At 46.4% G+C, this 23,520-nt stretch overlaps 1 long non-coding RNA gene across 1 annotated transcript in view; it reads left to right on the top strand.

Annotated features, from left to right (window-relative positions):
- The window catches only part of LOC118350401 (uncharacterized), a 28,005-nt gene extending 8,185 nt beyond the window's left edge, over positions 1–19,820 (top strand). The window contains exons 2-3 of the long non-coding RNA XR_004804109.2: positions 12,855–13,024; positions 19,155–19,820. This is a non-coding gene — a long non-coding RNA (uncharacterized LOC118350401). The remainder of the gene's footprint in view (positions 1–12,854; positions 13,025–19,154) is intronic.
- The last annotated feature ends 3,700 nt before the right edge of the window (positions 19,821–23,520 follow it).

Below are 23,520 nucleotides of genomic sequence, written 5' to 3'. Positions count from 1 at the left end.
TTATTTTCTAAAAGTGCCACTTTGGCTAAATATGTAAGGGAAGGAGTGGAGAGGAGCAGGCAAACGGTCCCACTACAAGCCCAGGCTCCTGTCATGAGAACGGTCTGGCAGCCTTGATCCTGGCATGTGGTCATATGTGTGAGCAAGGTGTTTGGCTCAAGCAGTCCAGCACTAGGGGTGCAGAGGTCGCAGTCATAAAATTCCAAGCCCGTGCCACAAGGAAGGGGCCATTCCAGGTCCCCCCACCTACCACTTGTGGCGGCCCTGGCTATGGTCCCTCTGTGTCCTGAGCATCTCTGTCATCCGTGGGGCCATTGCTTACCTACCTGTGCTCCTGGACACCGACCTGATCCCTCCCCACCCATGCTGTCCTGCTGCCAGCTCCTGGAAGCCCACTCTGGGTCAGATGTCTGGCCTCCCCCCCGGCCTGGGAAGAGTCCCCCTTGGAGAAGCAAAGGGAGTGTGATGAGAGACATCTCTATGGGGGGAGAGCCCTGAGAGAAATCCTAAGTCCCTTCGTCACTCTTTGATCTGGGACAGACAACATCTTGATGGGGAACAATCCCTGAGGGAGATGATGAGCTGTCAGAATGTATAAAACATAAGCTGTGTAAAGACAAGACTCTGAGCACTTCTTACCACACCACTGTACCTCTCTAATCTGGCTACCACATCCCACACCTGGATTGCTGGACCAGCCTGTTCAGGCCCCTGCTCCTCACACCTGTTCCCGGAGTATGAATCTGACCTCACTGCCCACCCCTCTCCCTTCCTCATTCTGCTCCACCACCTGGCTCTCCCTCAGCATACTAGGCACATTGCAGCCCTGCCCCAGGCCTTTTGTACCAGGATCCCCCTCCCTCCACTTCATTCAGGTCCCTGCTCCAATGTCACCTCTTCAGGCTTTCTCTGACCACTCCACCCAAATTTAGACCTTTGTCACTATTATATCCCCAGTGTCTAGAAAAATGCCAGCACATAGTAAGTATTTAATAGATATTTGTTGAATGAAAGAGCATGTGAATGAGTGACTTGTGGCAGCCACAGGGGAGTAGGGAGGCAGACTACAGTGCCCAAGGGCCCACAGTTGGCACAGGATGGAGGACTAGGGCCCAGGGCCTCTTTCTGACCATTCTCTGGACACTAAGGGGACAGCTGGGGTCAGGGGAGTGAGTAGGGGGGTGAGGGGGTGTGGGGTGCCCAAATCAGCATGGTCGGCATGTCTGCTCTCCCCAGGGCCCCAGTCATTGAGTTCCTTCTCATGTTCCCAGTTTCCCTCATGCCTCTTGCATCTGCACCCCTGCCAGTTCGTGTGCAGAGCTAATGAATAATGACAGGCCCATAATTACACTGGCAGCTGAGCCTTTGTTGTCCTGGACAGCCAGAGCTCGGGGTCAAAGTTCTACTGTCCCCCGCCGGCCCCAGCACTGTGACCTTTCACCCGACACCCTTGCTCGTGGCCTCTGTCTCATGTAAAGGGACTCACTTTCCAGGATCCTGAACAGCCAGATGGGACATTGTGCTCAGGACATAAGTGGAGAGAGGCACGGAGTGCCTTTCAGTTGGTAGCGTGTGGTGGGAAAAGGTCCAATGAGGAGCCTAGGCTGGGGTCCTGGACGTGTCACTTCCCCTCCCAGGTTTTAATTTTCTCCTCCATAAACCTCTAAGAGTTGGATGGGTTCAATATTCTTTATACTATGTTTGGAATACCGCGAGGAATGCAAATGACATTATTTGGATTCTGCATGTAATCTGAGCAGGGAACAGAACCATGACCATCACCTGGCCAGAGGTCTCCACTGGGGTCTATGGATATTTCTGTGGGGCTTCCTAAGGGAGCAAAAGGCAGAGGGGGCATCGCATCTCCCCCATGTCAACCAGGGCATTCCCCCTCTGCCTGCTTCTTACTCAGTATTGATTAATGATTAAGATTTCACTTTAAAAAAGGCTTTTCCCACTAACACTTGAGAAACATCAGAACACATGGTCCCCAAATTCTCTTCCATTTTTGACACTTAAGGTCTTTACTTCATTAAGAGCAAGAAGGCTCAAAGACTATTTTGTTTCTTCTGCTGAGTGGTGTCCCCAGTAGGTGCTGTATGATAAAAGCAGGTTGATGCAGCAGAGCCAGAGGTGCCCTCAAGAACAAACCTGGCACAGTGCTTGGCACATAGTAGGTGCTGAATCATTACTGACTGACCCAACTGGAGAGCCAGAGTCAGAGAGAAGTCTTATCCTGAAACAGCATGTCAATGGAAAGCCATGTGACAATAACGCTAGATGGGCAATTGGTTGGTTCAATCCCTGACCCCTCAAGGCACCTCTTATTCCTCCTGGGAGAAGCTGACAGCAACAATTAGCAAGAAATCCTTGAGTGTCCCCCTCCCCACTGTATCACTTCCCCATCTAAGGGGTACACAGTGTTTGTCTGAGTGACAGCTCATTTGAGTGGGAGCGAGTCCTCGGTCTTGTCCAGAGCCAGAAAAGCATTCATTATGCCCTGATCCCACTATCAAACCATTTTCCAATCTCTGACCAGTCTACCCTGGTCTTGGCCTTGATGGAGAAGGAGGTGGAGTGTAACTGGGCAGCGCAGAGACTGATGGGAAGCAAGTGGCACTGAAAACCAAGAGGGAGGGTTGCAGATGGACAGGCCAGCATAGACCCCGCTGGAAGGAGAATCAGGAGTCACACAGTAGAACGTGTTGTGAGGAAATAGTGTCTTGCCAGGGTGACAAGTGCTTTAGATGCAGCCCTCTTGTGAATGGTGGGTCTCTTTGGTTGTAGGTTACAGCAGATTGGAGTCCAACAGATTTAAATGAGGACATGTACTTACCTCATAAGAAGTCCAGAGGAAAGGTGCCTTACAACTCATATGGTTGTGAAGTAGCAGAGACAAGATCTGAAGTTCACTAACAGGTTTGCTACCCTGGGCATGCAGTGAGAAAGCCTGGGAAGCTTTCCTCAGCTCACTCCTCCCAGGCAACCCCTCCCTCTGGGCTTCCATGGGGTAAGCTCAGCATCTTAGTCTCTGGGGGTACAGGCTGGCCCAGGAGGACAGCATGGGGCTGGTGGCCCAGAGCTTCCTGGATATAAGGCTGACCCACAACAGGGGTGTGGTGGGGAGTAAGAGGAAGGCAGTTTTCACAGGGATCTGGGTAAGGTTCAGAGTATTGAAAGGAGGCCCCATCAGGAACAGAATAAGTGGACAAAGATTGAGGGACCCAGGCTTCAGGGCAGGGCAGGGACCTTATGAATCTGATGACCAACAAAGAAGAAAAGGGGTTCACCTCCACAGAAGGGCAGGCATTTCATATCCCACACTTCCATTAATCCTTAAACAATTCTGTGAATTAACAGAGGGGGAGATAGAGAAAATTATTAAGTAATTTGTTCGAGATTATTCAACTACAAAGTAGCAGAAGATTTGAACCCGGGTCTGTATGGCATCAATCCAGTGTTTTCCATCTTTCAGGTTGCTGAGGAGCTCAGGGGAGGCTACTTGGTGGATACTGGCATATTTAAGACTCACTACAGGTGCATTTGGTGTCATGGCTATAAACTTGGCTCTACTGAGTGGCCAGACTGGAGTCCAGTGCTGCGCAGGCTGCCTGAGTCAGAACTGGCAAAGGGTCTGGCTGGGCCTGGCTGCCCCCGAAGGCCTCTCCACTGCTGGGCAGGGTCAGTGAAGGTGGCAGGAGCTATCATATCAGCACCATTATCTCTGTTTCAATAAAGGGGTTTGTTCATTTTGTGAGCTCCTCAGCCTAACAGACACCTAGATCAAAGGTGGATTCATTTCTTCTCACCCACCACAATCTGGCTTTTATTTAATTTTCATCCTGACTGGGTCCTTTCTTTTTCTCAGGCTGCTTATGCAAGTGACACCCAACCTTCTGGGAGTCCGTGGCATGCTGTCATTATTTGCTTGATTTCTCAACACCTTTCTCCTGCCTAAAGGATTGCCTGACAAGGATTTTTAAAAATTTTATGACTGTGATTTTATTCTTCTCTCTTCTAACATGAAAGGAAATATAATTTCTTTAGATTGTATAATCCCCACCCCACCTATCACCTTGCTGAGCTATTACTTGTCAAGCAAAAATTATCCCACACTTTTTTGGTTAAAGTCTTAACCAAAACAGCCAGAGACTGAGCAGCCTGGGCAGGGCAAGAGTCGATTCCAAGAGTCCTTTGGTGTGATATGGCACTCTAGAGAACATTCAATATAAACAGAAGCCACCTCACTGCTCTAACATGTATTTCTATAACTCAAACATACTCTCCAAAACAGAGTGATTAACACATGGAAAACTTGCACTTCTCAAGGGTAAACTATGTTTTCAGAAGTAAGCAGTTTATGGCTTACTGCATACATTTTAAAGTTTTGCAGGGAAATGATTGCTCTTCCAGCAGTTAGAATGTAAAAGAGCCTAAACTGAGCAAAGTTGCTGTGCTAGGACTCTTTGGTATGCTGCCCAGAGCAGTTGGAATGTAAGCAGTTGTGAGTTTGGGGGTGAGGGAGGAGGAGAGTGTGGTAATTTGTATAAAAGGTATACAAAGAACTTTGGATTTTCATAATTTTACTATGGTAAAGAAGGTATTAGGTAGGGTATAGGCTAAGCTGCTGTGACAAAAGACCATAGAACTTCAGTGCATTTACTTTTCTCTTCTGTGACCAACCAGAGGCCAGCAGATGGTCCATGGTGGGTAGATGGCTCAGCTCTCTACGGTCATCTGGGGACCCACACTCCTCCTCTAGAACATCGCTCTTATCCATATGGTCACCTCTGAATCATGGGCACTATGTCCAGCTAATCAAATGGCACGGACACCTACATATTTCAAGGGCAGGACCCATAAGTCGAGGACAGCATTTCTCCTTAAATACATTGACAAGACCTTGGCCCCATGGCCAGCTGCAGGGGAGACTGGGGGATGTGTGCTGATGGGAAGCCAGAGCTGAGACACGGGAGATTCGATTGCTGAGAGGAGGAAGGGAGAATAGATACTGGGGACTAATTAGCTGATTCTATGATCCAAAATTTTTTTCTAGATAATCCAATCAATCTCTTACTTCCAGTTGATCTTTAAAAACAGCAACAACTGGGGCACCTGTCTGGCTCAATTGGTAGAACATGCGACTCTTGATCTCAGGGGTCATGAGTTGCAACCCCACGTTGGGCATGGAACCTACTTTTAAAAAATAAAAATGGGTGAATACTATTTTAAACAAATAAATGAATGAAAACAGCAACAACCTTCTGTCTCTCCTAAAATACCACTCCAAATGAACCACTGCAGTGAATTAAGGTGGCTTCAGGAAAACAAAAGACAACTCCTGCTCCTTCAAGCTAATCACTAAGATAATACAGCCCCCTTGTTGGCCAGAGCACTGTGAGGCTGAAATCTTATTTTTTTTCCCTCTGAGGAAGCCACAGGAACAATAAATAGCAGCACACTAAGCAATACACGTTTTATTCTGTAAAGGCATAGAAATTCTACCTGGAGGCTTCACTGACCAGGCTTCCCAATCTTTCCTGAGATTTAATACAGGAAATAAATTCAATTTTAGCAGTTAGTACGTGCCTCATGGTGGGCTCCCGGTAAATGGCTCTTAAATAAATGCTTTAGAAAGTGCCCATCTCCATAATGTCTAGTGATATCACAAAGGAGGGAGTCAGCCTTCACCAGCACAAGTGGGTTTCTTATTTTGTTTGTGCAAAAGAGAATGGGAAGTGTAGTTTTCCTTGCTCTGGTCAGGCCTTCTCAAGCAGCCTCCTACCTGGAAGTCACTCCAATCCCCAGTTGTAGTCACTGCTATGTTCATGTGGGGTTTGGGGATAATATCTCTGACAGTCTTCCCTTACTTCTCCATCATGTTAGTGGTTAGAAGCTGGGAAAATCAGTATTACAAACAGCTATGCTCTGCTAACTTTCTGGCAAGTATGTGAAATGCTTTGAGATCACTGGAGACTCTTTAGGTCCTGCTGGGCCACTGTTCTCAGAAGGTTAGTGGTTCAGGGTAAGGAGCTAGAGAGGCCAAAATTCTGAATTAGGAGGGAAGCCAGGCCAATGAAGACCCGGAGATAGCCCAAGAGCACAACGAGTGTCAACATTCAAGGGGAGGGCCAGGCAGGCGCTTAGTATCTAGGAAAACAGGAACCAGGTGCTGTCTGCAGGTGCCATTGAAACAGAACAGGGGTTGCTCATGTGTGCATGAGACAGGTGTGTGGGAACAAGGGGAACGATGACAACACCAATGGCATTTTTGGAGGTATATATATATATATAATTAAGTACTATTCATATAGTGTGGTACTTAGGAAGTCAGGACGATTATCATCATTTTATAGAAGAGGAAATGGGCTTAGGAGAGGTTAAATAAATGTCCAACTTTACACAAATGCCTGATGACCAAGCCAGGACCACACGCCCCAGAACATGTGAAAGTCATGAGCAGAGAAATGATACACAGGAGAGGATGGCTGAGCTGATGCTCAGGATAGTGGGCTTTGGCGATGGAGGCATCCATCAGCTTCCTGAGCAAGACTCGCTCCACCAACAGGTGGAAGAATCACCTGGCAGGGATGATGAGTGTAGGAACTGGAAGAAAGCCACTGTCAGCAGTCAGTACTGATCCAGTAGACCTCGAAACTTGAGTGGACAATCACAGGACAGAAGCTGTTGGAGGGGGGGGTGGCAGAAAACAGAAGACTGGGATTGCGTTCAGGCTTTTTATGCCCCTGACTCCCTAGGGTTTCAATGTTTCTCCACTGATTTGGGCTTCCTTCTTTCCCCTCCCCTGTCCTGCTCTCCTCTCCTTTCTTCTCTCTTTCCTAAAGACTATGTCCATCTTCTGGTGTAAACCTCTCTTCTGAGCTGTAGTCTTGTACAACCAACCATGTATGAACCCTCCCCCATGGCTATCCCACAAATGCAAGATGTCCAGATGAATCTCTCACCTCTTACCCTACCTGGTCCTCTGCCTGTACACCCCATTATGGCTGAGAGATGATATCACCACCTCCCTTAGGCATCCAACAAGAAACCCATCCTAAACATCTTCCTTCAGCTGGACACTAAACCCTGTAGATCCTACACCTTAAATATCTCCAGAGTCCCCTTCTCACTGCTGTGCTTTGGTCCTGACTCTTCTCACCTCTCATCTGGACCCTTGTAGTGGCCATAACTTGTTTTCCTTCATTTGGTCTCCCCTGTCCCAGTCCAATCTCTGTAGAGAAGCCCAAGTGAACTCAGCAAAATGTGTGCCTCTCCACGCCTCCTCTGTTTGAAATCTTTTGGTTACTCCCTTCATCTACCAGAATCCCTGAGCTCCTGAGAGCAGCATAGCCAGCTCTGGATATCAGGTACTCTCCAGTGGCCTGCACAGGTCCATACTCTCTTGATGTGGGTTCCCACTTCCCCTCTTTCTTCCTAGCCTGATTGATGGCTAGTCCTCTCTGAGTTGAGCCCTGCCACCATAGCAGTAGACCCTCTGTGATTTATCCTATCTGGTCATCAGTCTAGGATTTCATCCTAGTTGACTAGGATGACTTAATTATCATCTGCATTTCTTTCCTCCCCTCCTGCCTTCTTTCTCTTTCCTTCCTTTCTTCTTTCTTCTTTCTTTCTTTCACTTCTATTATGAAAAATTTAAGCATACAACAGATTATGGATAATAGTATAATGAACACTCATATACCCATCATCAGCTACAATTATCAACTCATGGGCAAGCTTGTTTAATCTAGACACTAGAGACCACACCACCTTACATACACATGTGCGCGCGCACACACACACACACTCATACACACATGCACACACAGAGTTAGTTTGAAGCCAATTCTATGCATCATATAATTTCACTTATAAATATTTTAGTATTTATGTAAATGGTAAGGATTCTTTAAAAAAATAACCACAAGATCATCAACATACCTCTTAACTACTTAAAATCATCAAATATCCACAAATGTTCAAAATTTTCTCGTTGTCTCATGAATGCTCTTTTTAACAGTTTGTTCAAATCAGGATGCAGGTAATGTCTCACACGTAATTGACTGATTTGTTTCTTCAGTCCCCTTTAATCTAGAGATTCTATCTTATTCTTGTTCCTTGCAGTATATTTATTAAGAAAACCAAGTCTTTGTTCTATACTTTCCATCTTCCTGGATTTTTTGGGTGATGTTTGCATGGTATTTTTTAATATGATCTCTATTACCTGTGCTTCCTGTAAACTCTCCCAACTGAGTATTCCAACTGCTTCTCAAAGAGTGTAATCACCTTCTACCTCTGTGTCCTAGAACCTGGGGCAATGCCTTCCATAAGATAGGCACAGAACAAAAATGTTTTGGTAGGAAAGGAAGGATGGAAGGAAGGAAAGAAAGAAGGAAGGAAGAAAGGGAAAGGAAGGGAGGGAAAAAAAGAAAGTATGAGGGAGGAAGGATCAGGAGTGAATGCAGGCCTGTGGTTTTCAGTATTATCCAGACCAGAATCATCCCTGATAAACCTGTTAGAAATGGTGTTTCCTGGGCTTTATCCCAGCTCTATGAACATTGGAACTGAGTCCTGGGCCTACAGATCTCCATTTTTTCTCTCTGTTTGGGTCATGAGCTTCCCCATCTGTGCAAAGAGGAGCCCCTTCACTAAGCCCCCTGCCAGCTCCAACACTCTGAGCCCAAGCCAGGTTTCTATGGTTCTGAAGAATGGGTGACTTCACTTCAAATGTTGTGCATTTGGAAAGGCAAAAACCTAAACCAAAGCTTAGTACCTGACACTGCTGCTGAAGTCAACTGTCTTTATTTCTAGTGAGTTCACCCCATGCAGGCTGTGGGTTTCTTTAGGGTGTAGCCCCAATGTCCTAATCTCTTCAGATGGGCCATATGGCCATCTAGTGGTTGGAGAAGCCCACTGTCCTGCAGGCTTCTGGTCAACCTTGCTCTCAGTAGCCCTTTAGCCCTTCCCCATTTCTCCAAACAAACACGGCCTCCCTTTTACACCTCTGCACATTCCTGAATCTGACAGACAAGCCAGGCTTCCCCTCTCTCACATTACCCTCCCTCCTTTCCCTACCTCAGGGCTGTGGACTTTGGTTTTCTCCTTAATCATTATTTGTTTGTTTATCTTTCCACTGGTTTTCAACCTCGGGGACAGTTCTCCTCACCAAGCCAATTTGAATTAATTTTGCAGGGACAATTCCACAAGACAATGTATCAATTGCTGTATTAAAATCAAGATGTATTGCATCTCTCCCATCATTCCCATCCCTTAATTTCTTAGATCCCTCAAAGGCACAATCAAGTGTGTCTGGCATAATTTGTTCTTTATAAACCCAGACTGCTCGTTGCATGCACTCGCAATTTTAGAAAGATTTTTGGCAGTGTTTTATTTCCATAATACTTTTCTTTATTGTATTTGGTGATTTAATCTTGGTGATTAAGGTGACAGTGGGTTGGACCTCGGGCCCAAGCCCCCTCCATGAGGCTCCTCCCTGGATTTCTTCCATCCCATGCAGTGCTGTACTCTCTGGCTGTGACCCAGTCACACTCAATGCCTGCTGGTAGGGCCACCAAAAGCAGCTGGGGACATAAATGAAAGGGCACTTTGTCCAGGATGCAATGGATAAGCTCAAAGGATAAAAAAAGGGTGTGCAGAAAAAACAAGGTTCATGGAGTATGGAGGGGCAGCAGCAAGCATGGTGGATGTTATGGGTTGAATTGTGTTCCCTCAAAATTCATATTCTTAAGTCCTAACCCCCAGAGCCTGTGAATGTGACCTTATCTGGACATAGAGTTCTTGCAATTAAATTAAGTAAGACAGGTCATTAGGGTGAGCCCCCATCCAATATGACTAAGGTCCTTAGTAAAAGGGGAAATTTGGACACAGAGACCTTCACATGAAGTAGAACATCATGTGAAGATAAAAACAAAGATAAGAGGTGATATATTCACAAGCCAAGGAATGCCAGAGATTACCAGCAAACCACCAGAAGCTAAGAGAGAGTCATGAAACAGAGTCTCCTTCAGAGTCTTCCAGAAGGAATCAACCTGCTGATACCTTCATCCCAGACTTCAAGATTCCAGAACTGTGAGATGGTAGATTTCTGTTGTTTAAGCCACCTAGTCTGTAGTACTTTGTTATGGCAACCTCAGGAAGCTAATATAGTGGGTAAGAATGTGGGCTCTGTTGTCAGACAGACTTGAGTTTGAATTCTGATTCCATACCTCATTAATTGTGTAGCCTTGGGAAAGTTTATGTAAACTCTTCCAGCCCCTGTTGTCCCATTTAAAATGGAGTCCTCTTAATACCTTTCTTAGTGAGGTGGGAGATGTAGCAGCTGCTGCTGGTGCCTACCACAACCCCTCAGCCTGCCTGGAGGTTACCTGCATGTGGTTCCTCTACCTGCCCCCCTGCTTTTGGAGCCCCTGACAGTGCTTTTTTGGGGGCTAGAAGTGTCTGGGCTACAGGAGGCAGGAAAAGCCAGAGTTGATGTCTGCTTTTTTAGAGCAGATGGCTAAATGGCTAAATACCCCAGCTTCCTCTCTTCTGAGTGGGAGACAACCCTGGGCTGTGTTACACATAGTCTCCAGAGGATCCCAGTGGGCATCAGCTCCAGTTGCCCAGAGTAGTAACTCCTTCATTAATAGCCATAAATGGGCTTCTCTCCCTTTGCTATCTTACTTCTCCATTCTATCATAGTAATTCCTGGATCACTTCCCAATGAAACTACTTGCTCCCAAATTTTTGTTTCGAGGTTTGCTTTGGAAGAAAACCAAATAAAAAGATACTGTATAAAAGCGTTTAGCACAGCAAGTGGCACATGGAAAACACTCAATCCATTTTAGTGGGTATGATGTACTATCTCTATCTGATGTGTAGTCTGTCTATGGTGTTGGTAAGTGGAAGGTGCGTGTGCATGCACCAAGGGTCTCCATGAATGGGGAATCTGGTGTGCAGCAGGGGTGATGTGTTCAGATGTCACTAGAGAGTGGGACCTCTGGGAGTAGACACAGTGGGTTCAAATGTAACTGCAGTGTGGTCACCCTCTGAGGCTTCCAGCCCCAATGCCCGGACTGAGTGTTGGGAAGCCTAGGGAGAGCCCATCTTACTCCACAGAGCCAGGCCCATCTCCATCCACCAGCTTGCTGCCGGTATTGCTTGGTGTATTGTTCTCTGGCTGGCTGCTTGGGAATTGGCATGCTGCCAGCTTTGAAAGCCGTCTCCTAAGAAAAGTACACATACTGAGAGAATTGGAAGGAGTCTCAGGTTTAATTTGAGCTGACCCATCATTGCACATGTAAGAAGATGACTATTCCATTCACTGTGGAGCAGGATTGACATTTGGACCAGATCATTCTTTATTGTAGGGGCTATCTTGTGCATTGTGGGGTGTTTATCAGCATGCCTGGCCTCTACCCATGGGATGCTGGCAGCAACCCCCCCTCAACATGTAACAACCAAAAATGTCTATAGGCATTGCCAAATATCCCTGGAGGGTGGGGGCAAGAATCACCCTTGGTCGAGAACCAATTCTGTAGAATCCACACATACATGTGTAGATACACAGAATGAACATGTGTGAATACCAATACACAGAGGCACTTGCTTATCAATCCCGATGGAGTCCACTTGCATGGCAGTTGAAAGCAAGGCTCTGCAGTGATATATATCTGGCTTCAAATTTCATTTCCCATTCACTAGCTTTGTGACCTTAGCTATAAAATGAAAATCAAATTATACCACACCCCTGCTTAAAGCCCTTGACTAGCTTTCTATTGATCTTAAAATAAAATCCATACTCCTTACTGTAGTCAACCAGACCCGAGTCTCATTTTATATCTCACTACTCTTGTGCTCTGTTGCAGCCACGTTGAACTCCTTTCTGTTCCCTGTATGTTCCATTCCCACCTCAAGGCTTTGGCATTTGCTTTTCCCTCTGGCTATAGCATCCTGTCCCCAGATGGTTATGTGTCCCCTTCCTCCTTCTCATCACTCAGGTCTAAGCTCAAATGTCACCTCCCCAGAAATGCCTTTCCTGCACACTCTAGCTATAATAGCCACCCCTTCCTGACTGTGGTCTTGCCTTGTTCTTTTCTCCCTTACTCTTCAACATACCCCCATTTATTTACTTCTTTGTTTATTGCCCATCTCCCCCCAAAACAGTATAAGAGCCTTGGACAAATAATACAATTTCATACGTTTGTGGAGAAGATTAAAAGAGATAATAATAATAAAATAATAACAATAGTAATAATAAAGCACTTAGCAAGCACACGCCTATAGTAAATACTCAACAAATGGTGATCATAACTTATTTTTCTCATGTAGTTTAGAGATTATCTGTTATTGCGGCTGTCCCAAATCAATTAACCTCCTCTTTGAATTTTGACAATTCCCTATGTTCCCAATATAGAGTCCTGAAACACCACATTTCCTAGCTAGGAACCAACTCACTCCAGTTTGCCTGAGACTTTTCTGGTTTTAGCACTGTTAAGTCCTACATCTTGGAAACTCTCAGTCTTGGGCAGCCTGGAATGGTTGGTTACCCTACCCCTAGCTTCCAGTATTAGTTCTAATTAAGTGCCACTGAGATTTTGATTGATTGGAAACCGAGTTAAATGAGACCCTGGGGTAGGGGGCACACATTTTGCTGGCGTGGTTCTGTGGTGCTTGATGGCCATTTGCTGACTGTCGTGGAAGCGTAGATTCCCTTAAAAGGCCAGTTCTGACATTTGTTAATGCATTTGTCTCCAGCAGCTGAACGTAAGACTGTCTCTTGAGCAGTTCAGATGATTCTGTGAGCTCTCTCTATATACCTTACTAAACTGCTCTTTGTTTAAACTGTCTAGAGAGGATTCTGTTGTCTGCAACCAAGAGGCTCAACCAATACACAGTAATTGTACAATTTTCTTCGGTGAGATCTACACTGCAGTATAGAGCCTCTTGAGGGATGCTCAAGAAAAATCAGTCTCTGGACAATCTAGAGGATTGCTCATTACCAATCCATTCACTTGATAGGGTAAGTGCCATTGTCTGTCATTTCAAATGCTCCAGATAGTCTATCACATGTGTGGCAAGGTGTACACCTTGTCAGTAGGGTAAAGCTAAAACACAGCCTTTCCTGATCCTGGGCATTTCAGCCTAGACACCAGTAGGCTGCAGTAAAAGTCACCCTGAATCCTGGGTATATCTCATCTAGCCAGGAGGGTGGGGACACAGTCTTCAGGTTGGAGTGGGCTTGGGACACTGACCCAGTACCAAAGGTTGCCCTAAAGAAGGTCAGGAAGTCCTGGTCAACATGCGCACAGGAAAGGTTAGGATCATCACAAGTTCAATGATGCTTGGATTTGGCCAAGGGCATTCTAAGAGAAGGTTCAATTCAGAAGGCAGGTGGGGCAGCAGTCAGTACTGATTGTAGGTAGGACCTCTGGGATCTGGATTCAGCACTGGGAAATAAATTCAGGTGAGGTCTGATTGGGAATTGGGGCCAGGAGCCCATGCCCAGGGCTTAGGGAAGAATTCAAATCAGAAGCAGAAATTAGGATTCTTGGAAAGACAATCTAGGATGTATCATTGACTTCAGCATGAATCCTAACAGAAATGCAATGTTGCTTCATATGTATGTGATTTTGAGTTTACACACATAGTAGAGAGTTGTAGACTTGTTCTGTTTCACTCTTTTAACCCTTAGCACTGAGTTTTCAACTTTTGCTTTCCGGCAAATTTTTAAAAACTTATTTACTTATGTATAACTTACATAAAGTAACGTGCAAAATCTTGTGTACAGCTCAATGAATTTTTTACGGCAGCTTTATTAAGATAGTTCATTCACATTCCACAAAATTCGCAGTTTTAAATTTTCAGTAATTTCAGTATATTCATCAGTTGTGCAGCCATTACTGCTACCTAATTCAGAATATTATATCACCCTCAAAGTCACTCCCTGTTTGTTCTTCCCTGCTCTTCACCCCTGGCAACCGCTAAATCTACTTTCTGTCTCCACGGATTTGCCTGTTCTGGCAATTTCATGTAAATAGAATCATACAATATATGACATTTTGTGTCTGGCTTCCTTCACTTAGCATAATGTTTTCAAGGTTAAGTCATGTTGGGGTTTGCATAGGTACTTTATTTCTTTTTATGGTTGGAGAATGCAACAATTGTATGGGTATACCACATTTCGTTTATCTGCTTCTCAGTTTATGGACATTGAGTTGTTTCTACATTTTAGCTATTGTGAATAATATTTGTGTGCAAGTTTTTGTGTGGACATAAATTTTCAGTTCTCTTGAGTATATACCCAGGACTAGAGTTCTGGGTCATATGATTATCTTTAATGTTTTGAGGGAATGCTAAACTGTTTTCCAAAGTGGCTGCACCATGTTACATTCCCACCAGCACTATACAAGGGTTCCAATTTCTCCATGTCTTGGCCAGCACTTGTTATTGTCATCTTTTTTTATTATAGTCACCCTAGTGGGAGTGAAGTGGTATCTCATGGTGGCTTTAATTTATGTTTCCCTAATGACTAATGATCCCGAGAATCATTTCATGTGCTTATTTTATTGGCCATTTATACATCTTCTTTGGAGAAATGTCTGTTCAAGTGTTTGCTGAATTTTGAAATATATCAAGTTATCCCTACATGACTATCACCATGTAACATTTCTTGCACCCAAGAAAACTCCCTTATGCCCCGTCCCCATCAAATCTTTCCTCCAAACGTAACTACTATTCTGACTTCTATGATCATAGACTAATCTATTAGTCTATGTCTAATAACTATATTAGTTTATGACTGATAAATGCTTATGGATGAAATGATATGATGTCTAGAATTGATTTCAAAACAATCCCCCTCTGTGTGTGTAAAGAAGTGTTATATAAATCAAACAAAATAGTCCGTAGGTTAATAATTGTTGATTAATCTTGCCTGATTTTAAACTTCATAAAAATGGAATGGACTCTTCTATATCTAATTTCTTCTATTTAGTACATTGCATGTGAAATTCATCACTGATGTTCTTTGTTTCTTTGCATGTAGTATTCCATCATATGAATACATGATGGAATGAGAAAGTTTACTCATTCTACTGCTGATGTTGATTTGAGTTGTTCCTAGTTTGTGGCTATGACAAATGAAGTTTCAGCACTTTGAAAAGTTAATCCATTCAGCTGGTCTCTCCAGAATATCTGGTTAGCAACTTAGGTCCCAGATGCAGCTGGTCACAAAAACACAGTAGGGAGATACACCTGCTGCCCTAGTAGCAGTCAAGCTGAGACTCTGATTCTCAGTCTGAGGAGAGCAACTCAATTCCAGGGCTGAAACATAGGTGGTGTGGTGGCCTCATAGGCCTTGGCTGTGACTTAGAAGGAAAGGCAGGGCTGAGCAAGTAGGGAGGGGCAAATACTAGGAGAGTAGGTAAGGGAGGGGGCACTTTAGAGGGGCTACTAAGAAGTCCCTCTGCTTGGCCAAGTGCTCAAGCATCCTCTGACTTCCAATCCAAGCTTTTCCTTCTCTCTAGCCTTTCCTCAATGAGCAGCCTTGGTGGAGACAAAGTCACAGTCACTCACCTTGAAGTGAATTAAAGAGGCGAGTGAAAAAAATGCTCTTTTCCCAAGGAACTTTAATGATTCAGTGACTGCGGTTGGCATGGGATATTATGGCCATACACTTTTGGAGACACTGGGAACTTGCCCTTTCACTAATGGCAAGGGAATGGGGTCAGCACAATACACAGTTCCAGGGCATTGTTCATACTATGTTTCATATGGAGGGGTTCCCTGGGGTACAAAACAGAAAATTCCATCTGAATGGTGCCCCCGGAGCTGAGCCACTGACCCTGAGAAGACTGGGCTTTTGTCACTAATGGGCAGGGCACAGCCAGTAGGTTTCTGGCATTTGCCTACGCTTAGCTGCACCTTTGTAGAACCACTAAACAAAACAAAGATTTGCCATGAAATGGGCCAGGGCCACCAAAGCAGGACCTACTAACCCACAGCACTTGGGCAAATTAAGAGTGCACATCTCTTCCAACGTACACACTCCAATCTGGATATGAACTATGGGGCTGATCTCATGAAGATCACTGGGAAGACATGTGCAGATCTTCTGTGAAATGATGCTGTGGCAGCTGGTAGTAGAGGTAATGTGGGGGCCCATCAGAGAAATAGAAAGGTAGCATGTGGTGGCAAGCCCTGTGAATTCTGGACAGCAACCAGAAACAATGAACTAGATGCACATACAGCTTCTCAGTAGATCTTTAGAAATGGTGCTGACAGTAAAAGAATAAGACAAAGAGTAGAGTCTACAGTGCAACACCACATGTGTAAATTTAAAGGACAGAAGCACACAAATGCAACTCCAGGGTATACCCCAAAGGACAGAATGGTCACCTATGGGGCTGGGGGTGGCGGTGGGGAATGTGGCTGAGAGAGGGGCTGTGCAGGGCTGGTGCTGAGTGTGTTATGGCTGAGTTAGGAAGGATGAATACCCTGCCTGAGGAAGGAAGGAGGGAGGGAGGAAGAGAGAGAGGAGACCATTCATTCTTTGACTTGCTTGAGGACATTCACTGGGTTGCAGGCTGATGGTCTAGTGGTTAAGTTGCATTATCCCAGAGCCTTCTCTAGGAGCACAGGGGGCTGAGCTACCCAAAGAGAAAGGAGTGAGCAGTGCTCTGCTCCTCCCACTAATGAGCCCTCACTGGGCTAGCTGGGCCTTATTAAGTTTCAAATTCATCAAGGTTATGAATGAGATTTCTCCTCCTTCCCTTGGAGCCTATTGAGATTTATACTATGTACCAGGCAACTCTGCACTTCATTTTCCCTTCCCTTCTCATTTCTTTAAACAGGTGGGTGAGGCTCTGTTCCCCAAAGAAATTCCAAAGCTGAGAGTCCACCTGTACCCCTAGTCTCCAGGCAGGAGTCTGTCTCGTGAAGGAACTAGCTTGTTGATGAGATACCTCCTGCCATAGTGGGTCCCTTCCTCTGGGCACCCCTCTTGCAGTCCTGTCCCACCGTCACCTCACTATCCCTTGATGAGTTCCTTACTCGGGCTGCTTCTTTTCCTGGGGGTCCTGGGGCAGAGGATTGGCAGTAGCACAGATGTTTGCCAGGAGCTATAGGCAGATTCTAACTTACATGAACACATGCGTGGCAGAAGGGCTTGTCTTGAAGGCCTGTGTGTGAAGGTTCACCTGAAGAAAGTAGGCTATGGCAGCACAAAATTGGGGTGTCAGCTGTGAGACACTAGAGAACCTCCTCCAAACGGCAGTGCTTGGAGAATTTGGAACCCCTGTCCGGATACTCAGTGCTGGAAGGACTGAAGAGGAACTTGTGGACTTGTAACCTTGAGTCCCTTGTGCTGTCACTTAAACCCATTTCCATAGAATTACAGTGTGAGTGCAGGGACACAGTGTAAGATCATCTGTCCAGCCAACTCCCTGGCATACAGATGGGAAGTAGGAAGGGAAGCCATTCCTCCAGGTATGCAGAGAAGACAAGTGCCCCTACAACTGTGTGTGTGTGTGTGTGTGTGTGTGTGTATGTGTGCACGTGTGCACACACATGCAAGTATGAGGCTCCAACTAGAACCTGATCCTGGCCTCATTCTGAATGGGGACATTCAAGGGTTTCCATTTCACAACCTAGTCCTGGAGCCCAAGGGTGCTACGTTTTGTTTCGGAGGAAAGCAAGTTTGGGAAATGGATGGAGAAGACAGGGAAAGACAGAGACAGAGACCTCTTGGCAGAGACAGACATAAAATAGACTAGGCAAGGTGGAGAGAGAAGAGCAGATATAGGATGGACAAGATGAGGGGGAAGATGAGGAAGGCAAGGCAGGGAGTGGGGAGTACTGGGCAGATGTGGAGAAGCAGCACCCTGCTTTGAAACCCTCTGAGGCTGACTCCCTCCTCCCACCCCATTCTTGCCACCCATCCATGGAGCCTGGCCCCAGAGTGTGCACCAAGTCCAGTGTTGGTGCTGCTTCCAGGTCATGCGGGGCCTTCCTTGCTGCCCCCCAAGTTCTGTCTGGTTCCTGGAGGCTTGGCCAGCATAACAGGTAGACCTCCCATTCTCACTCTCTCCCCAAGCTCAACACCAGCTCAGGCAAGTCAGTGTTTGCTCTGGTGCCAGAGTCCTGGGGAAGGGACAGCAAAGGAGACACAGAGAGACAGTTAAGTAGGAGCATGGTATTAGCCCTGGGCTTCACACCCCTGGATGTACATAAATCGGGATTGGACTGGAACAATGGGCAACAGCTATTTCCCACCAGCCCTCTGAACAGTGAACAGTGGCTAAACCTTTTTACCCAACATGGTAGAAGCAGAGAAAGCCACCTTCACCAACATGCAGAGTCTGCACAACACAAAGTGTATCTGAGGCCAGAGGCAGTAAGGTGGCCATGGGGGGGCCTGGACTCAGCTCCCTGTGGGCCAGGATGGACCTGGTTCACCACCTGTGAGCTGTGTCACAGAAAGGAGGTACTTTATCAGCCTGGCCTCAGTTTCTGTATCTGTAAAGTGGGTTTAATAACCTTTCATGCCTGTGGCTGTTTAGCAACACATTCCAGCACTGCTCCTGCCCTCCAGTCAGTGCTCTGTCCAGCCTTTCCCACTCCCCATCAGAAGGTCTTGAAGCTTCTGGGTCCTGCAGAACCCCAGACAGAGCAGCAGACCATCACACAGACAAGTCGAGTCCTTGAAGCTCTCTGAAGACGGGTGGAGCTCCCCGGTAGAGCTCCCCGGTGTAGAAGCACCCCACAGACACACTGGAGACACCTAGAATCCTAATGGAGATGCACAGAGCTTCTCACTTTTACATCCATGTGTTCCTAGTTTCCAAACTGGGTGGGAGGGTAAACTGAGGCAGTCAACAGGGAAGCGATAGACAACACAGGTTGGGCAAATCTTACTTTGGTAAACATGGTTTCCCTGCTTGGAGAGGGTCACTAGCAGCCAACCCCAGATTGGCAACAGATAGGAGCCCACAAGAGCAGGGACCTTGAGGGGGTGCCAAACAGCATGGAACACCGGGTGGGTCTGATAAGCAGCTGCCTCAGCTGCACCTGCACGGGCCATGCTCACCCAGCCCCGAGGTACCTCCACTCACTCCTTTCTTCTTGTTCACTCTCTCTGTCTTCATCTCCAGCTGCCAGTCCATGGGTCTCAAAATAACATGAGTTAAACATCTTAAACATATTCATCATGTGGCAACATCAACTCAGAAAGCAGTACATCTTGGAGGCTGTCACAAACCCAGGGATTTTTATCTCAATAGTGAATGACTACAGGATCCCTGGTGCTGGTAAGGACCCATATCCTCATATATTACGATCTGATATGTAGGCAGAATTATTGGTTGAATGGAGTCCACAAAATGGCTTCGACCCCCCAGTCCTAATCCCCCAGGACCTGTGAATGTGACCTTGTTGGAAATAGGGTCTCTGCAGGTGTAATCAAGCCAAGAGGAGGTTGTTAAGATGGGCCCTCATCCAATGTGACTGGAGTCCTTATAGGAAGAGGAGAAGCTGGAGAGATAGAGGGAAGGTGGCCACATGAGGACAGAGGCAGGGATTAGATGCAGCCACAAGCCAGAGAGCAGCTGGAGCTGCCAGAAACCTGAAGACAGGGCAGCCTGGGTGGCCCAGCAGTTTAGCACCGCCTTCAGCCCAGGGCGTGATCCTGGAGACCCAGGATCGAGTCCCACGTCGGGCTCCCTGCATGGAGCCTGATTCTCCTTCTGTGTCACTGCCTCTCTCTCTCTCTCTCTCTCTCTCATGAATAAATAAATAAAATCTTAAAAAAAAAAAAGAAACCTCAAGATACAAGAAGGATGCTTCCCTAGAAGTTTCAGAGGGAGCGTGACCCCGCCCACATCTTAATTTCAGACTTCTGCCCTCCAGAGCTGTAAAAGAATAAATTAGTGTTGTTTTTGACCACCCTGTTTGTGGTACTTGGTTACAGCAGCCCCAGGGAAGAAGTGTAATATTTAAGTAGAGACAGCTGGGGTTGGGAGGAAGTTGGGCACTCTATTTAAGGGGACCCTGGAGTCTCTTCTCTTCTACTCAGGATGGCAATCCTCTATTTTCTGTCCCTTCAGTACTTTAGCCAGTGGATGAACACATCATTAATTCACAAGGGTTGGTGCACCTGGCTTTGTGCTGGAGCCTGAGGAGGACGCAGCAGGATCAGATTGAAATCCCCCTCACAGCCTGGGCTCTAGCTGGTGCCTGGGGGATTGGCAAAGAGTGGGACTCAAGGGCACCTGGCTATGTGACTTTGGGCATAGGACTAAACCATCCAAGCCCACTTCCTCCCCTGTAAAACAGGGACAAACCTTACCTACTTCACAGGGTCCTTTTGAGAATTAAATTAGGTAATATATGCCAAGTGATTAGCATGGGCAATCAATCAGTGCTAATTATTATCATGACTCTTGTCACTGGTGTCCGGGAACAACATGGAAGAACTTGGTGTAACACAGGATAAAGTGTGACACATGCTGGTGCAGAGCTGGAAATGAAGCATTTTGAGAAGACAGGTCCCTATCTATCCTGGGACCAGGGAAGGCTTTTGCAGAATAGGAGCTTGTGAGTAGAGCCTGGAAGTGCAAGCAGATTTCACCAATGGAGGAAGGTGTGAATGGAGTGTGAATTCACAGTGGAGTGTGAATTTGTCCATAGTATGTGTTGGATGGGGAAGGGTAAAGGTTTGTTCTGGAGGAAATAGCATTGGTGACACAAAGGATCTGACAGGTGCAGCAGACAGGGTAGCCCCAGCTATATGCAGTGTTCTGTGTATGAAGAGAAGTGAGACCGTCTGGACTGGAGTGACTGGCTCTTATGTCAGGGGCAGGAGTCAGGTCGTGACAATGGCCCTGTGGAAGTTAGAATAATACCAGTGGCCTCTAAAAGCTGGAGGAATCCAGCTTAAAGCCAGGAAGACCAGCAAGGACTCAGCAATCTACTCCAGTGACAAGGAGGGTCCCAACCAGAATGGGGAGGCAAAGCAGGAGGGGCAGATTTGACAATCATGGAGCTAACTGGATGGGATCATGGGGAGGGCCATTTAACACGATTCCTTGGTTTCTCACCAGAATTACCTGGAAGGACAGTCATGGGAGTACCCACAGGTCTGTGAGGAGGTAGTAATAAGTGTGTTGAGTGAATTTGATGCCATTGGTGGGAGGGGATCAAAGGAGGAGCAGCAGGTTTGTAGGCGTATTAATTAAGCTTAGGATACCTTGAGGCAACCATGTAGAACTGTTTAGAGTGCTGCTGGAAATGCAAAGGGGACAGGAGCAGTGTGGAGATGTAAACTTGGTGGCCAACAGCGGCAAAATTAAAACAAAGCCACACACAGGTTTATAACCCAGAGACACCCAGATCTTTAAGCAGTCCGCAGGCTACAGGAGATATCACAAAAACTTAAGAGAGAATAACAGATGTCTGGTGGAGAGGGAGCACAGAAATGGACTCAGATAAGCCAGTGATTCTCGGCAGCCTTAGAAACGGGATGGGCAGGTACATTTTCCCACTTACGGACCAGTAAGGAAAGACTTCCTGTGCTCCAGAAGGCGGAGAACCTCTGCCCAGCCAGGCGGAGCACCCGGGAGGTCCTTCCTCCTTTATTCCCTCCTTGAAATGTCAGCATGAATACTTTTCTCATTAAGAAATGGTTTTAAAAATTTGTTTTTAAAGGAGTTTCAGAGTTGGGGAGCTCTGCTGGCCACAATGAGACATGTTTTATGGGACCATTAACAGGCACTTGGAGAACAGTGATGACCTATAAATGGATTCAGACCCCAAGGCAGGTTTCACAGGCCAACTGCTGATGCCTTGCGGATGGTGCCAGCAATAAGGCCACTGCCCAGCAGCCACATCTCCTTCCCCCACCTTCTTAAGTCCTTAAGTCTGCTGTGAGGCAGACTCTGAAGTCTCAATATCTCTTGGAAGCTCTAAGATGCCTTTCAGGGAAACCACAGGTCCTCACTCAGGTTGTCTGTGTCCCCTTAGCCCCAGACACGCCAGCCCATTCAGCCACACGAGCAATATGCCGCCCAATAAGCCTAGCAGCACCACCCCATCCTTTGCCCTCCACCATAATCAGTTCTGTGCTGGCCAGACCTGGGCTCCAGTCCTATCTACTTAGACTCTGACCTTACACAGTCAGCCTCTCAGAGCCTCAGCTTCCTTATTTGTACAAGGTTTCTCTCCTTGTGTGTCTCTTCTTGGGCCAGGCACAGTGCCTGGCACTCATTCAATGCTCTGCAGATGCTAAGCAGATGTGCAAATGTGTGCTTCCTCAGAGTACTACATGTGTGTGAATTCAGATTTCTTGCTGAATGAGAATGCTTAGTTGAGAATGCTCAATTTCAGTAAAGTTGAAACTGGCTTGCAGATGTTGGTCATATCAAACCACCTCTTTCTGGCATCCTGGTTGGTGCCTCATTTGAAAAGCCTTTGTCCACACTCAAGAGTACATATCTGCCTCACTCCCCATGCCCTGACAGAGTTCCATCTTCCTTGTATAGCTTTCCTGCTGCCTCTAGTCTGTGTAATTCCCTCATCTGGTGGATGTCTGCCTTCCAGTCAGTTCTTCAGAGTTTAGGATGTATACTAGATTGGAGTCACAAAGTTCTAAGCCACACATAGTACTATTTGTTATCTCTGTTCTTGTTCAGTAGATATGCTCCAAATACAGGCAGACTGACCAGTGCATCCCAGAATCAGTCACCAGAAAAGAATCCTAGATTAATCACGCTGTAGCACGATCATAAGATACTGATTTGGGATGTGGGACACAGACAAGGCATTGGCAGCACACATGATCACACATGCATGCATATATGAAAATTGCAGGTGCCGACACTCATTGGGGAAGGGATAGTCTTTGCTTTCCTTTGAAACTTCACTGAGTCACGTCCCAGTTCCGAGGAATCTGGGCTGAGGCTTGGAGGTGGCCCACATGATGTGAAGAAATTTCTTGTATGTTCTGGGGCAGACTCAGTGTGATATATGGCTGCTACCACACTGCTGAGGTGGGTGCACAAGGGTGGACAGTGTCGCAGCTGGGGGCACTACTGAGCCTGGAGGGTGCAGGGATGAGAGGAAGTGGATAGAGATCCCAGCCGGAGGCTGCAAGCTAACATCTAGGCAGTAGGTTTTGACTTTGGATTAAAATACACACTCACATACTCATGGACACCCATTCATATCACATACATACTTACACACACACCCCAGAGGCAGTGGGTACAGTCTGCTAACATGCCCTGCTCACACCCTAGTATAATATAGACTCCAGCGGATTTCTCCGGATAGGAAAGTAGAAATGGAAGAGATAAGCCAGTGGAATGATGGGGCCTGCATATAGTACACAGCTTCACTGAGTAGTGATTAGTTGGTACATTTATTCAGCACGTATTTAGTGTAGACCCACAAAGTGCTAAACACTGAGGATACAGATAAGAAAAAGATACACATACACCTACACAGCATACATCCCCATAATCA

Source organism: Canis lupus, chromosome 12 (genome assembly GCF_003254725.2).
Source record: "Canis lupus dingo isolate Sandy chromosome 12, ASM325472v2, whole genome shotgun sequence".
Taxonomy (NCBI): Eukaryota; Metazoa; Chordata; class Mammalia; order Carnivora; family Canidae; genus Canis; species Canis lupus.
This window is presented reverse-complemented; position numbering and strand designations above follow the sequence as displayed.